The 16,703-nt window shown below is 45.7% G+C and overlaps 1 protein-coding gene across 1 annotated transcript in view; it reads right to left on the bottom strand.

The window, feature by feature from the left end:
- The window catches only part of LOC139280832 (protein shisa-like-1), a 195,458-nt gene extending 181,411 nt beyond the window's left edge, over window positions 1–14,047 (bottom strand). Inside the window, exon 1 of the mRNA XM_070900564.1 lies at window positions 14,000–14,047. The gene's annotated coding sequence lies outside the window, so the exon portion shown is untranslated. The remainder of the gene's footprint in view (window positions 1–13,999) is intronic.
- Between the last annotated feature and the right edge of the window lie 2,656 nt (window positions 14,048–16,703).

Below are 16,703 nucleotides of genomic sequence, written 5' to 3'. Positions count from 1 at the left end.
CCCGCCCGCCGAGATGCGATATTCATGTGGGCGGGAGTCAGCGGTAGAACGGAGGTGGACCACAGGCTGGAGGCTGGTCTGTCCCCGACAGTAAGTAGGAAGATGCTGAAAAAAAGGTTAGTGAATTTTTTGGGGCTGAAATTGCGGTCGGAGGCTTCCCGCGGGCAATTGCCTCCGACCTGAAACATTTCTACGAATTTACCTGGTGGTCCGGGAGGAGCGTGGGATTCTGGTGAGGAAGCCTTCTCTTCCTGCGCTGCGAACCCCCCTCCCGTCCTCCAGGTTCCCATGCAGAAGGTGTAGTCATGTGTGACTGCTCAGCCAATGAGGTACAGTATTCCACAGCTTTCTCATTAATAGCAATGAGAACTCCATATCTATGAGTTCTCATTGATATTAATGAGAAAAAAAACCAAACACACTAAACACATATAAATAAAAAATAAAAAACACACCTCACATAATTAAAATTAATTGAAATTAAAGTTAATAAATATCTGAGAAAACATTGTTTTGCGAATTTTTTAAAAGTTTTTTAAATTATGGTAAAAAATGAATGTAACGTACTGGGCAGGGGTTTAAAAAATAATATGTGTTCTTAAAATGTAATTTAATTATATTTTGTATGTTTTTAAACTCTTACGCCTGTAAAAGTAGGCTATACGCTGCTTTTATCAGGCGCAAGAATTTTGAGGACATTTGCTGGGCAAGATATGGGTAAATCCCGCAATCTTGCCCTTGTAAATGTCCTCGCACCCGATATGCGTTGGATCTGTCAAGCTCCAGTATGACAAATCGGAAAAGCCGGTTTTCAGCGCATGCGCATTGTACGCTGAAAACTGGCTTTTCTGATGCCTTCCCGGGTCCTTAGACACTCAGTACGGACCCGGGGAGGCCGCGATTTCCAGACCAATGTAATTTATTTCTTTACAGGGACTTACCTGGATGGGATCCCCTGAAGGTCTTCAGATTTTTTTTTTTGTTGATGCTTTTTCTTTCCAGCTCTTCGACCCTCCGTGACCCCGCCTCCATCCTCAGCGGCACTTGGGCGGCAAGCGCCTTTGGTGTCGAGATTGGGAGCTCCCGCTGGCTGCTGCCCAAATTGGTGCCGTAAGTTGCTCATTTGCTGCCTGCTGACCTTCGAGAGACCTTCTTCATGAATATCCCGTCCAAAGGACCATCAGGGACCTCGGTGGCCACCGGCGGTCCTTTGGGCGGCACTTGGGCGGGCGGAGGCCTTCATCAATTTCGGGCCTCATGATTCCCTCAAAACTCCTGCTCACTTAACCCCATTCCCACTAAAATGCTAACCACTCAACTTCCCATCTTGTCCCCATGCTAGCTAGCATTGGAAATAGTTCCCTTTCCTCAGATACTGTCCCTTTCTCTTTCAGAACTGTTATCATTGCCTCCTCTTAGTCCCATGTCACTGCAAATTACTGTCCCATCTCCAACTTCCCTTTCCTCTCCAAGCTCCTTAAACATGTTGTCGCCTCCCAAATCCACACCCATCGCTCCTACAGCTCTCTCTTTGAATCTCTCCAGTCAGGTTTCTGGCCCTGGCCGCCCCTCCCACAGAACAGAAATGGACCTAATCAAAGTCATAAATGGCATTCCCTGTGATATGAGTGTGGTGCTTCATCCCTCACCTCTCTGCAGCCTTTGATACATTTGGCCACACCATCCTACTCCACCACCTCTTCTCCATTGTCCAGGTCAGTCAGACTGCCCTTGCTTGGGTCCACTTTTACCTATCTGACCATAGCCAGATTATCTCCAATCTTCTCTTCACACTTCCACACTGTTATCTCTGGAGTCACCCAAGGATTTATCCTTGGCCCCCTTTTCTTCCTCATCTACATGCTGCCTCTTGCTGACATCACCCACAGACTGCCTCTGTGTAGTCAGACTGCTTGTCTGATGTACATTCTTTGATGAGCTGTAATTTCCTCCAGTTGAATATTAGGAAGATCAAAGCCATCATCTTCAGCCGCCACCCTTGTCACTGATTCTATCCCCTTCCCTGGCCACTGTCTCAGGCTGAACCAGGCTGTTCTTAACCTCGGCATCTTATTCAACCCTGAGCTATCTTCTGTACCACAATGACTACCTATTTCTACCCATGAAACATTGCCTGCCTCCATCCCTACCTCAGCAACTCTGTTGATGAAACCCTCATCCATGCCTTTGTCACCTTCGGGCTTGAATGTTCCAATGATCTCCTGGCCAACCTCTCATTCACTACTCTCTGCAAACTTCAGCTCATCCAAAACTTTGCTGCCTATATCCTACCCTGCGCCAAGTCCCACTCATCCACCACCCCTGTACTTGACTGGTACTTGACTGAACAACATTGGCTCCTGGTTCCCAATGCCACAAATTTAAAATTCTCATCCATGTATTTAAATGTCTTCACGGCGTAACCTCTACCTTTCTCTATAACCTCCTCCAACTCTACACCATCTGAACTCACTGTTTCTCTGACTCTGGCCTCTTTTGCATCACTGCTCCCTTTGCCCTAATATTGGTGGCCATGTCTTCAGCCATCTAGGCCTCGTGCTTTAGAATTCCCTCCATAAATTACTCCACGTATCCACCTTCCTTAAAGCCTACCTCTTGAACCAAACTTTGGTCACCCCATCCAATATCTCCCTTTTTGGCACCACCTTCATTTTATTTTTATTACTCTTTTGTGGAGCGCTTTCTGACTTTTTCCTACATTCATAAATGCAAGTTGCCAGTGTTGCCCATTACTAATCTCTGCAACGCTGTATTAACCTCTTCATTACCTAATCTCTTCCGGCCTGATGCTCACCTCCTTTGAGTGCTGCTATATTGTTAAGCCCACGGCTACATGTTCCTTCTCAAGGCTTCCACTGTCCTCTACAATGAAATGGTGAAAGTAGGACTAATGGTGACCTCTGATGATGCTGATCTGAATCCATATTCTAAACACTCTACGTATGTTGGTTGAGGTGACTCATCTGCTGATTTTTCTCTTTTCTCCTCCGAGTGGCCTCTACTTTGCCTCCCTTTGTCAGGTCTTATGCAGATCATTTTTATGTACGTCCTTTAACAACTTTAACCAATAAATCTTTCATGGAAGCAGGCTCCCTTTTGTAGTAGAAGCTCTAATCTTCCTTGCTTGCAAGTGCTTGCATATCTGACCCAGTAACTGGCCTGATTGAATGCCACAGACACATTCACTACACACTAGTGATGCAATGCCACTTGTTACAGTCCCTGCTCACTTCGCAAAACTGCAGTAACGATGTCATCTGTCGTCTTCCTGGAATCACGGACACATTGGAGGTAATGACAAAGAAAACTGTGGTGAAAGATTTAAAGCATTGGTATGTATTGTGCCTGACAGCTGACTGATTAAAAAATGTGTATTATAGGATCGTAACTTACCATCGTTATACCCTGACACCATTGATCTGTACAAAAAAACAATCTCAGCCCTCTAGATATTCTTTTTTTTCTCATTGATACGTCTGTTCAACCCTACAGGGTGACACGGCTAAGCCTGAATCTGCCCACGGCTAATGTCCACAAACATGCATTTCCCAGGCAGGTCACGAGCAATCGGGAGCAGAAACCCAGCCGATTTTATTTTTTTACCCCCTTCCCTAGCTCAGGGACACTGAAGCCAATGGTAGTACCACAATCGGACTTAGCTTGGCCAGGCACTATCCAGGGATGGGAGCTGGGACCAACTGAGTCTGCCAGGCTCATACTGGCTCTGCATTTACCAACTGGGACATTTATGACCTTTGTCATGTATGTAACCATCATGCAACGGTAATCTTCATGTAACTGTAACCTTCATGCAACTCCTGTACACTGTACTTATACCCTAGAAATGTACACCCTGACCACAGGGGATGAACTTGTGGGAGACACTCCTCACCTGGGTTTCCAGGTATAAAAGGGGAGATCCCACCCAGGGTCAGGACTCCTTGGTCCTGGGAATAAAGGTTAAGGTCATGTAGTGACTGGGTCTGCAGTACATGCCTCGTGTAAGTATGTAGTACGGTGCAGGGCCACCACATTTGGCGATGAGAAACGGGAATCACCGAACCACGAGGATGGCCACCGGTAGCACAGAGGAACGTTACTGGGAGGGTGAGGACTGGGACGACTTTGTGTAAAGACTCCAGCAGAGCTTTGTCATGAAAGACTGACTGGGAGCGAATAGTGGCTGACAAGCAAGGGGCGCATCTACTGACCAGCTGCGGACCACAGACGTATGCGCTGATGAAAGACCTGCTCGCACCCCAAAAGCCAGCGGACAAGTCCTTTGAAGAGCTCAGCCAGCTGATCAGTGAGCATCTCAAGCCGGCGAGTAGCGTACACATGGCCCGGCACCTGTTCTACACACACCGGCGTCGGGAGGGACAATACATCTCGAACTTCATTGCGGACTTGCAGTGCTTGGCCAGTCTCCAAGTTCACAGATGCCTGCAGGGGGGAGATGTTAAGGGACTTTTTCATTGAGGGCATTAATCATGCCGCGATTTTCAGGAAGCTCATAGAGGCCAAGGACTTGACTTTAGAAGGGGCGGCGTTGATAGATCAGACCTTCATGGCAGGGGAAGAGGAGACCAAGCTAATTTACGCGTGCAGCCCTGGTCCCAACGTGGCGATGGACCAGGGAGTTAACACTGTGAATGCAGCTAGGGACCCCACATGCAGGCAAGGGCATTTCGAAACCGCCCAGGCAGCAACAGACTCTAGGGTGGGCCCGCAACAGGGACAATGGAAAGGGGATCGGCAATTCACGCTATCACGAGGAACAATGTGTCCCGTGATGGGACCATTAACACCCACCATCAGAGTGCTTAGAAACAACCAAATGGGCAGAGAGGAATGCCTAGTAACAGTCCCTTTGTTAACAACAATCTCAGCTCATGCTGGAGATGCGAGGGTAGACATACTGCGAAAAGCTGCAGGTTCCAGCAATATACCTGTCGGATTTGTAACGTCAGTGGACACTTGGCCAGGATATGCAAAAAGGCTGTGGCGAGGCTAATCTGCGAGACAGAGGAACCAGCCGAGGGGTCTGCAATGCATTATGATGCCTGGGGAAAAGCCATGGATGCTGAAGTTCAGCAGGTTCACGTGGCCGACGTCCACAGCTCATACACTAAAACTCCACCCACGATGATGAAAGTTTTATTGAATGGCATCCCGGTGCGCATGGAGCTGGATACGGGAGATAGCCAGTCACTTATGAGCGCCCAACAATTTGAGAGACTATGGCCACACAGAGCTAGCAGGCCCAAACTGGAACACATTGACAATCAACTACGGACGTACACCAAAGAGATCATCCCAGTGCTAGGCAGTGCAAACTTGGTGGTAACGCATAATGGATCACAGAACCGGCTGCCACTCTGGATCATCCCAGGAAATGGCCCCGCGCTCTTGGGGAGCAGTTGGCTAGCCGAGATGAATTGGAAATGGGGGGGATGTGCACGCCATTTCATCTGTGGAGCGAAGTTCATGCTCACAGGTCCTACAAAAATTCGGGTCACTGTTTCAACCCGGTGTCGGAACGTTCAAGGGAACTAAAGTAGTGATACGCATCACTCCGGATGCCAGACCAGTGCACCACAAAGCCAGAGCGGTGCCGTATGTGATGAGTGAGAAAATTGAAAGTGAATTGGACAGGGTGCTCAGAGAGGGCATAATTTCGGCCGTTGAATTCAGCGACTGGGTAAGTCCCATCGTTCCTGTCCTTAAAGCAGATGGCTCGGTCAGGATTTGTGGCGACTACAAAGCCACCATCAACCGAGTGTCGCTGTAAGACTAATACCCGCTCCCGAGAGCGGAGGATCTCTTTGCCACGCTGGCAGGTGGCAAGCTGTTCACGAAGCTGGACCTCACTGCGGCCGACATGACTCAGGAACTGGCTGAAGAATCCAAGCTTCTGACCACCATCACGATGCACAAGGGATTATTTATCTACAACAGGTGTCCGTTTGGCATTCGTTCGGCGGCAGCTATCTTTCAGCAGAACATGGAAAGCTTGCTCAAATCCATTCCTGGAACAATCGTATTCCAAGACGACATCCTTATAACGGGTCGAGACACCGAGGAACACCTCCACAACCTGGAGGAGGTGCTATGCTGACTGGACCGGGTAGGCTTGCGGCTGAAAAAGGCCAAGTGTATGTTTTTGGCCCCAGAGGTCGAGTTTTTGGACAGGAGGGTTGCTGCAGATGGGATCTGGCCCACTGAATCAAAACAGAGGCAATCTGCCGGGCACCCTGGCCCGGCAACACGTTGGAGTTGCGATCGTTTCTGGGACTTTTGAACTATTTCGGGAACTTTCTGCCGAACTTAAGCACATTGTTGGAGCCGTTACACATGCTCCTGCGTAAAGGTTGTGAATGGCTTTGGGGGGGACTGTCAAGAACGGGCTTTCAATAAGGCGAGGAACCTGCTGTGTTCTAACAAACTGTTGACTTTGTATGACCCCTGTAAAAAACTGGTTTTAACGTGCGATGCATCGTCCTACGGGGTTGGGTGTGTGTTGCAGCAGGGTAATGACAACGGCCGACTCCAACCGGTGGCTTATGCCTGCAGGTCACTCTCCCAGGCAGAGCATGGATACGGCATGGTCGAAAAGGAAGCACTCGCTTGTGTTTACGGTGTGAAAAAGATGCACCAGTACCTTTTCGGTAGACGGTTCGAGCTGGAGACGGACCACGAGCCGTTAACATCACTGTTGTCTGACAGCAAGGCTGTCAATGCCAATGCGTCAGCTCGCATACAGCGATGGGCTCTCATGCTGGCTGCGTATGACTACACCATACGGCACCGGCCAGGCACCGAAAATTGCACTGACGCGCTCAGCGGCTCCCACTGGCCACCACTGAGGGGGCAGTGGAGCAAAGCACTGAGATGGTCATGGCCGTTGAGGCTTTTGACACTGCAGGCTCCCCCACCACAGCCCGCCAGATCAAACTCTGGACCAACAGAGACCCCCTCCTATCCATGATAATGAAATATGTCCTGACTGAGGATTGGGCGCCCGCACACAGGCCGTGCCCTGAGGAGGTCAGACCGTTTCAGAGACAGATGGATGAGCTCTCCATCCAAGCCGAGTGCCTGCTATGGGGCAGCCGGGTAGTCATGCCCCAGAAAGGCAGGGAAGCATTCATCAGGGAACTCCACAGCGAGCACCCTGCCATCGTGTTAATGAAGGCCATTGCCCGGTCACATGTATGGTGGCCGGGGATTGACTCAGACCTGGAACACTGGGTTCGCAGGTGCACGATGTGTGCCCAGCTGGGCAATGCCCCCAGGGAGGCAGGCCCCACTCAGCCCGTGGCCCTGGCCCACCAGGCCATGGTCACGTATTCATGTAGACTATGCGGGCCCGTTCATGGGGAAAATGTTCCTGATCGTTGTCGATGCATACTCAAAATGGATCGAGTGCATCATATTAAACTCGTGCATGACATCCATCACAGTGGAGAGTCTGCGTACGGTTTTCGTGACCCACGGCTTGCCGGACATCCTGGTCAGCGACAATGGCCCGTGTTTCACCAGCCATGAATTCCAGGAGTTAATGTTGGGCAATGGGATCAAACACGTCCGGACAGCACTGTTCAAGCCGGCTTCCAATGGCCAGGCGGAACATGCAGTCCAAGTCATAAAACCGGGCATGCTACGCATCCAAGGACCCTCTCTTCAGTACCACCTATCGCGCCTCCTGCTGGCCTACAGGTCCCGCGTGCACTCGCTCACGGGAGTCCCGCCAGCAGAACTCCTCATGAAACGCATGCTTAAAACGCGGCTGTCCCTCATTCACCCAGCCCTGGCAGACATTGTTGAGGGCAAGCGCCAGTCCCAAACCGAGTTCCATGATCAAAACTCAAGGGGGAGGTGTATAGAAATGGATGACCCAATATTTGTTCTTAATCATGCTTTGGGACCCAAGTGGCTTGAGGGCACCGTAATTGGCAAAGAAGGGAATGGGGTCATAATGGTCCGACTAAACAATGGGCAGATATGCCGCAAACACTTGGACCAAGTAAAGAAAAGTTTCAGCATAGACACGGAGGAACCTGAAGAAGAGCATGAGATGTCACCCACACCACTGCCAGTGGACGAGCAACGAGGACAATCCACAGCATGCACAGTCCCTTCGGCCAGCCCGGACAGGCCGGAATCACCTCAGGTGACAGAGACGCATGCCAAGGCTCAGCCACCAGAGCCACAGCTGCGGCGCTCCATGAGAGAGTGTCGACCACCTGAAAGACTTAACCTTTGACACAAAAAGACGTAAGGGGGGAGCTGCTGTCATGTATGTAACCATCATGCAATGGTAATCTTCATGTAACTGTAACCTTCATGCAACTCCTGTACACTGTACCTATACCCTAGAAATGCACACCCTGACCACAGGGGGTGAACTTGTGGGAGACACTCCTCACCTGGGTTTCCAGGTATAAAAGGGGAGGTCCCACCCAGGGTCAGGACTCCTTGGTTCTGGGAATAAAGGTTAAGGTCACGTAGTGACTGGGTCTGCAGTACATGCCTCGTGTGAGTTTGTAGTACGGTGCAGGGACACCACAACCTTATTTCTTTTTTAAATCTGGTTTTGAGTACTTTGATATGGTGATTTTTTTTTTCTCCTATGTGTTTTTTTTTGGTTGTTGCCTCAGGGAACTCGTGTAAACTATTTCAGCCCACAGCAGCTTGCCTTATATCACTATTTGGGTGTGTTGGGTTTGGAGTGCGTTGCCAGCTGGTGGGATGGGTTGACTATCTGCCTGCCTTCATGGGGGAGCTGGACCGGTTCTTGACCAGGGCAGAGATCACATCATATAGTGGATTAACAGATGACACGTGGTCCACATGATCTCCTGGACTGGTTTTGATTACCTGAGGGGGTTGGAGAACAATTTTCCAGAGATTTTTTTAACCACCTTAATGGCTGCGAGCTTTTCTTTGTTCATTGTCTCTCTCAGGAGATGACATCGTTGCCGGTGGGGGGGAGGGAGGCGCATAGGAAGTGTCTAGTTAGGATGTTTCAGCTATCATAAGTGTGGGGCAGGCTTGATGGACAAGTTGGCCTTTTCCTGCCATTCATTTTCGTTTGTTTGTTTTTAACTGGACACTTTTACTCATGGAAAAAATGTTTGGCAAACTCTTATTTTAATCTGGGGAAGGCAAAGAGTAGGAAAAGCTGTGCATCATTTTCACTACAATTATTCTCTTTGCTAGTAACACTATGGCGTACTTCAACATGATTTACATTACTTCGTTGCATGTTTTCAAATGAAACAAAGGGTTACCAAACACTTTTACGCAAAGACAATAATCCTTTAGAAACTGGAAGCAAACCTTCAGTGGTCTGGCTTCATTACCTCAGCCACTAGTGACAGATGGTGGAAAGGTGATAAAAATATGACGTTTTTGTGAAGTTTACTGTTGTCAAATCATTTTCTCACTTTTCCCTATTTGAATCTCCTGTTTCTATGGATGAATCATCGCTGAGAGGGTGGGTAATTTAACTTCCTTCAGGCTTCTGTCATTGCCATCCTGAAGCCAGTCACAAGATGGTTAGTGAGAGCAATACAGTGATGATTCTAATTCTTCCCTCTGCCCACGAAGGAGACGTGTAGCTTTTCCTCACCAGTCCCCTGAAATGTCTGAGCAGAGACCGGCAACTCAGTGGTGAGGAGGGAGGAGAGAATCTGCTAAATGCATGCATTGGTGCTCCAAAATGCAACACGATTAGTTAGAAGAACACATCTTAGAAGAAAAAAAACATTTAAAAAAAGATTATAACAATAAGCACTGACTGAGGTTAATGCTGCCCTTGCTATTACCTTTAAAAACATGCTGCTAAAAAAACTAACTGGTACTGGAAACATTTACTCTACAGGATTTTATCACTTGCAAGCAAGACGTTACCAATCATGGTGCATTATTACTTTAGCTACTTTTCCCAGTCAGGATCTTGTTATTTCAAAGCTCCTTCTTTGATGATAGAAAAGGCAAAAAATGACTATAGGGTACTTTATCTTAATGATAAGTTGTTTTGTGAATCATGTTTTGTTTGGTGAAGAACAAAAGAAGGAGCCATGCAGAGTTTCTGGCACATGCCAGGGGCGCAATGATGAGTGTCAATGTGAGTCACTTGTTTACAACTGAACAAAAAAGATTTTATCCATGAAGGCAGCCCCCGATAGTACAGTAAAAGGAAAAACAGACAGCTACTTTGTCCGGAGTTTCAAATCTCAGTCAAATTTTGTTCTAAAGTATGGAACAGAAAAGATAGAAATGTGGGATAATTTACTTTGGACACTGTTTAGATGAGTTACCAGTTTTGTACTATTTCCAATTGTGTATGTAGATAGCATGTGACATGAGGGTGTTGCTATGTAGTGCTATGTATATCCAGTGTCAGTGTGTGTAAGCACATCACTAAAACTGTCTCTAAGAAACTTTGTTCTCTTTCATGCCACAGTTATTTTCCCTTCTTGCTATAAAGAGAGAAGGAGACAGCCCCTTAAGATAGGGTATGGCCACGGAGGGCTCCATCCCTAAAATGGTGGGCAAACAATATATCTCTCATCATTCAATTAAACCAAAATAGCTCGCCAGCAACTTTGATTGAAAACAATCATTTCTGAAGGAATAAGATGCTTGGCAGTGACTAGCTATTTCAGCTGACCAATGTACTGCAGTTTTTCCATGGTTGCAAAGCTACAAAAACTGCCATAAATAAGTAATTACAAAGCTGTCAATTTAAGAGTCACTAGGGAACTATTTCGTCAGAATACCATGAAGTGCTTGAGATTATACACAACGATCCTCCTTTGTCTACGAATTAGCATTCCAATACAATAAAGTATCCAGCCTAGCTTCCAGCTGTTGGCTATTGATGAGACGGAATACTGAACCTTAATATTATTATAGAAATATTATGAATTAACAAAATTCAGTTCAGGCATTATAGGTAAATGCCAAAACAATACACCTGAGTTGAATATTGCTTCCATATGCAGGGAAGCTCCTCATACTCCTGAACAAGATAGAAGAAAAACTTATCATATTGATAAACCTTCTCTCACTTCAAACACACAACCTCTGTGTCTACATTTCTTGCCTGTATCTTATCAATACTGTTATGGTCATTCTTATTACAATTCTTGTGTAATTTGTGCTAAGCTCCGGAGAAACCATCGATCTCACTTTTCCTGATTTCCCCTACCTCTCCATGTTGGAATTAAGGTTCATCTCCCCACTCTTTCTCAAGATGCCAAAACTGTGATACTGCTTACCTCCCTCACTCTTTTCTTTGTGTTATTATCTACAGGTTTTTAAAACCAAGTTTGGTGCCATCCAACACGACTTCTTGATTGATCTCATCTTCAGTCCCACTCTCTTCATTTCTGGGGCCCAGAGATTCTTCGGAGATGCTCCCGCTCTGCCAGGAAGTGTGGGGCAAATCCTGCTTACACACATAAATGGGGTTTCCGGCATGCTTCTGACAAATTTATAGCAGCTCCGAGGAAATTCCTGGCCGAGGTCTTAGCCCATCACTTGGATTTTTCAATTGTAAAAGTTGCTGCAAATAACATACATGCCCACAATGAGTGACCCTGATATCAGGATCACATGCTTATGATGCAGGAGTGTTCCACCATTTGCACAGGCAATGTACACTGTTATAGGCAATGTACCCATTGGAGAAAAGTTAGCCACTGCTTCTCCATTACCAACACAGCTTGTTGTTGTCCCAGATATAGGTCGATCTATTGCAGCAGTCACATAACCTACTTGTTTACAGGCGATATGTGCAACAGCCAAGAAGATACAAATAAAATACTGGTTGTGGAGTGGATTAAACTGAATGTGAATGACTTTCTTTTATTTTTATCTGATATGTGCACTGAGGCAGATACAAATCTTGTTGTATTAGATAACTGAACCATTATTGTTTACCCTTTGCGTGCTGCAAGAGAGGAATTCAGATTCAAACACATCTGAGCCTTACAGTGCTAAACGTGAGTGAATTGTTAGTTTTCACCAGCTTGTACTATGAATTACTAAAAGCAGAAAATACATCTCTGAGCTCTAGGCTGCAATATGCGCTTATTACTGAATGCTATTTAATCTGTCATAGCTATCAAGGACTAATCTGTTTTTGTTCATTGTAAACTAATGACCTCATTGTTTGGTTGCAGCTTACGGATTTAAGGAAGACATTTTGTAAAAACCTTCGCTCAGAGTTGCAGGGGTCGTCCAGTACTACTATAATGGCTACAGGTTAGCTGTATTGAATAAAATTTAAACACTGCTAGATATTACAAATGTGAGATTTACATTCACTTTGATCTTTAAAACTGAAAACTGAAAAACAAAGTATTAATTGACACAAAAACATAAATACAATAATGCCGTAACAAATGTTTAGCAAACATTTGAATTGTTTGCCATTAGATAATAAACACTTGCCTTTTAGTATCACAAGTTGCCATATATTTTGCAGCATTAGTGATTTGATCAGGAACTTTCCAAGTGAAGGATAACATGTGCGCAACATCTTTAAAAAAACAATAGTGGCTTTTTGGTTTTACTGGCTGCTCGGATCTACAAGTGGTACTGTTTTAGGATTTCAAAACCTCTTCCTGCTACGCATCTAATCTTTAATCTGCTTCCCCACTCACCTGTGTTATTTCATTAAGCTGTAGTCTGTGGCAGGAGCTTTGAATGTTTAGTCACATGTAAAAACATGGGTATCACTTAAACTATTATACTCTGGAAGTCCTCAATTATTTACTTCGACTACCAGACCTCAGGACTAACAATGAGCCTGAACTTTCTGCAATGAAAGGGAATAATTAGACAGTTTCCATGAGAGCAGCTGTTAATATCCTCCTCCCTACTCAATGCACTCCATAATAAGAGTTTGTTAAGGATCAGCCAGCCTCAGCATGGAAAATAGCTTGCAGGTCGCCAGATGTGACCTGGAGGAGATCCTACATGAGTTTCTATTAAATATTTATTTTTCAAGAGCATGATCAAACTTTCCATTAAGTGGATAGTATAGAGAATCATTTAAAACAAGACAGGATATTCTCCCACTGTGTCACTGTCTGCGCAGTGTGCCCACATTCTGTCAGACACCAAAGATTCGAAGTATTAAATCCATGGTATAAAGCTTCAAATCTGGCACCACTTTGGTGACCAAAAATGGGCACTAAAATAGCTGATGTTAATAAAATATCAACCTCCCCCCCCCCTCCCCCAGGTTAAACAGTTTGATCCTTCTGTCTGCTTCTTATTTAGACTGAACATCGTTATGTATATACCGACACACAAGAGATCCTGGGTCTTCCCCGCTCTTCTCCAATAGCAATGCATTTGTATTTTGTCCTATTCCTCTTATGTCTTTCATTTATTCTAATTATATTTCAAATGGAATTGTAATGAAGTTAATAGAAGCCTCTGAATAAAAAAACAATGCAAGTAAAGGTCACTCCATCCCAGTTACATTAGCATCACCACAGAGACCGACAGATATTTTTTGGAAACTACAGACTGATTTTAAACATACTGTAAGGTAGGAAACACCGATTCCTCCAATTTGTGCATCACATCAGGCAGCGCTTGCAAAGATCAGACACGGCGAACAGCACTGGTCGAGGGAAGTCACCAAATAGGTGTAATAGTTGTTTGATTCCGGCTACAATATAAATTCACCCAGGCACAGATTGTAGATTGTGATAGTAAATGATCCAGAGCTCCGCCGTCTTTTTTCCCTCGACTGTTGGCAAAGTCCGAGTAAAATTGCATGTGCCTTGTATACATTACTGATAGCTGCTGTATCTTACTTGGATAAACTTTGGCACCCAATAACTACACACAAATCACCATGGCAACAATCTCTAGCAGTTAGCGGAGGAACAGATTTTACAGCACAGTAAAACAAAAAAAGCTTGAATAAAAACAAAGAACATTTCTGTACCTGTTTGCAGTTGGCTGGTTCTAGTCAGGGCTGTAGCTTTATTGCGGTCTGAAATGTAATCTCAGTAAATCTTTGAAATATGTTTTAATGTTTCTATTTTAATTGGCTGCGTTCTCCCCAGTGGTCTTGTTAATCCATTCTAGTCCACATCCAGATGAAAGGCAATACAAAAGCCAGCGGACAGCCCTTACAGCTGAGCTCAGATGCTCGCTGTTGTCATTAGCGAGCCCAACCTGACACAGACTATGCTGGCATCAATGGTGGGGTCGGAGGTTAGTCAAAAGCAACCGGCTGCAACGTTCATTCTGGATTTCGGGCTTCCCTCAGCTCAGAGTCACTGCACTCTCTTTCAAGTGCAGTTGTTTAAGTCTGGCTCTCCTTTCTTGGCAATCTGTCACCGCATAGCAGCTAGTCCACGGCCTCACCTGACAATGCCCCCCTTGCCTGTGACTCTTCCTTTGTTGTTTGCTTATGTTATTGATCAGTGACAATAGATCTTTTTGTTTTTTTTAATCAAAATCTGCAGGCAATCACATACATGCAGAACTGGCTGATATTGTGAGATGAAATCATGATGCTTCCTGACTGAGATGATAAGGATAAGATTGCAAATATTCTGCTTGTGTGCACTGTGCAATCAATTCATCATGCTTTCAGTCTCTCTCTCTCTTTCTCTCTCATGGGGAGGGGTTGGGTAATCAGAGACAGCAGCAACTCTCCGAAGATTTCAAACAGTAGGGAAACCATTCCAACAATAGAAGCAGCGATTGGGAGTCCTGTGTTTTATTTTGAGAGATTCAAGACAGTTTGTCTTTCATTTAACTCATTTCCACATCCCTTGCATCACAGAGGATTCACTTTGTGTTTAGTATTTCATATTTAATTGCCTGCTGTCAACTTCTGTTTGGTAGTTAAGGAAGGACACTAATTAAGATTTCGATATGTTAGAGATTCATTTTATTTAGACGAGCGTGTTATTCATCAGGGAAATAGATTGAGTAACATTGTTGTATGTAAGTACAGTGATTTTTTTTTGTTTTTGTTTTACTAGCATCTTGTGAGGATCTACATCATTGAAAGTCACATCTGGGAGCTCAGTGAAGATCACATCAAACTGGTTACATTAATACTAGTCATTAAAAAAAATGATTTATCATCCACTATATATAAGTGATGCTAGATGGCCATCAGTAAATTACAGGCAGAAATCCAATCTCGCTGTACAGCTGACAAACACACAGTTTGACATCATCTGACCTCTGGGATTACGCTGCCTTGTAATTCACTGCTATTTGGTCTCCCCCTTGTATCAAATCAGACATCATTTAAGAAAGGATATTGAGGGAGGATACACAGTACATTTGTCGTGTATTCAACTATCTTTGTAACCCATGTATAAGCTGACCTAAAATGTACACCTTGCGAACATTGACGACTAGGGGTGAACTTGTGGGAGACACTCCTAACCTGCCTTCCAGGTATAAAAGGGGAAGCTCCACTCATCTTCATCACTTGAGGTCTTGGTAATAAAGGTAACTGGTCACAGAATGACCTTCTCTCAAGTATGGGCCTTGTGTGCATTTATACTGTATAGTAAGGACATATCATTGGCGAGAAACTGGGATTTAAACCACACGAGCATGGCCACTAGCAGCACAGAAGAGAGGTACTGTGTTGGTGATGATTGGGATGACTTTATTGAGAGAATACAGCAAAGTTTTGTCACTAAGGAATGGTTGGGACAGGATTTGGCCGACAAACGCAGGGCTCATCTCCTGACGATTTGTGGATCCAGAACGTACTCCCTGATGAAGGACCTTCTAGCGCCAGAGAAGCCGGCAGACAAGACGGTCGAAAAGCTCAGTAAGTTGATCGGGGAACACCTTAAACCGGCGAGCAGCATGCACATGGCGAGACACCGGTTTTACACGCACCGGCGGCGGGAATGTCAAAGCGTTCCAGACTTCGTGGCAGATCTCCGGCGACTGGCGAGCCTATGTAACTTCCCAGAGGCATGCAGAGCGGAGATGCTGCGAGACTTTTTTATTGAGGGCATCGGGCACACTGGGGTTTTCAGGAAACTGACTGAGACCAAAGACTTGACCTTGGAAGCGGCGGCTCTGATAGCCCAGACATTTATCTCAGGGGAGGAAGAGACCAGAATGATGTATAAAAAAATCTTGGCTCAAATGCGGCAAATGACCAGGGAGTCAACATTGTTAACGTGGCACACAGTTCTCTAGGCAGACAAGGGCAATCAGACATGCCCCAGCATGCAGTCAAAAGGGGAATTCAACAGAGCCAATGGCTAGCTGAACGGCGATTCATGCCATCGCAATGGAAAATGCGGCCAGTAATGGGGCCATCAACACCTGTTAATGGTGCACTTAAGGACAGTTACAGAGACAGTCAGAAACGATCGACTGGTAATGGACCTTTTGTTTCCAACAACGGGGCCTCCAGCTCATTCTGGAGGTGTGGAGGCAAACACCCAGCCAGAGCTTTCAGGTATCAGCAATATACCTGCAGAAACTGCAACGTCAGCAGTCACTTGGCGCATATGTGCAGGAAGCCTGCAGCCAGGTTGATGTACGAGGAGGACGGGTCCGATGTAAGCCCTACGAGGCCAAATCAATACTGGGGGAAATCGCTGGAAGCTGAAGTTCAGCGAGTTCATGTGGAACATATATACAGTTCATATACC

The sequence above is a fragment of the Pristiophorus japonicus genome, chromosome 15 (genome assembly GCF_044704955.1).
Source record: "Pristiophorus japonicus isolate sPriJap1 chromosome 15, sPriJap1.hap1, whole genome shotgun sequence".
In the NCBI taxonomy this organism is placed as follows: domain Eukaryota; kingdom Metazoa; phylum Chordata; class Chondrichthyes; family Pristiophoridae; genus Pristiophorus; species Pristiophorus japonicus.
This window is presented reverse-complemented; position numbering and strand designations above follow the sequence as displayed.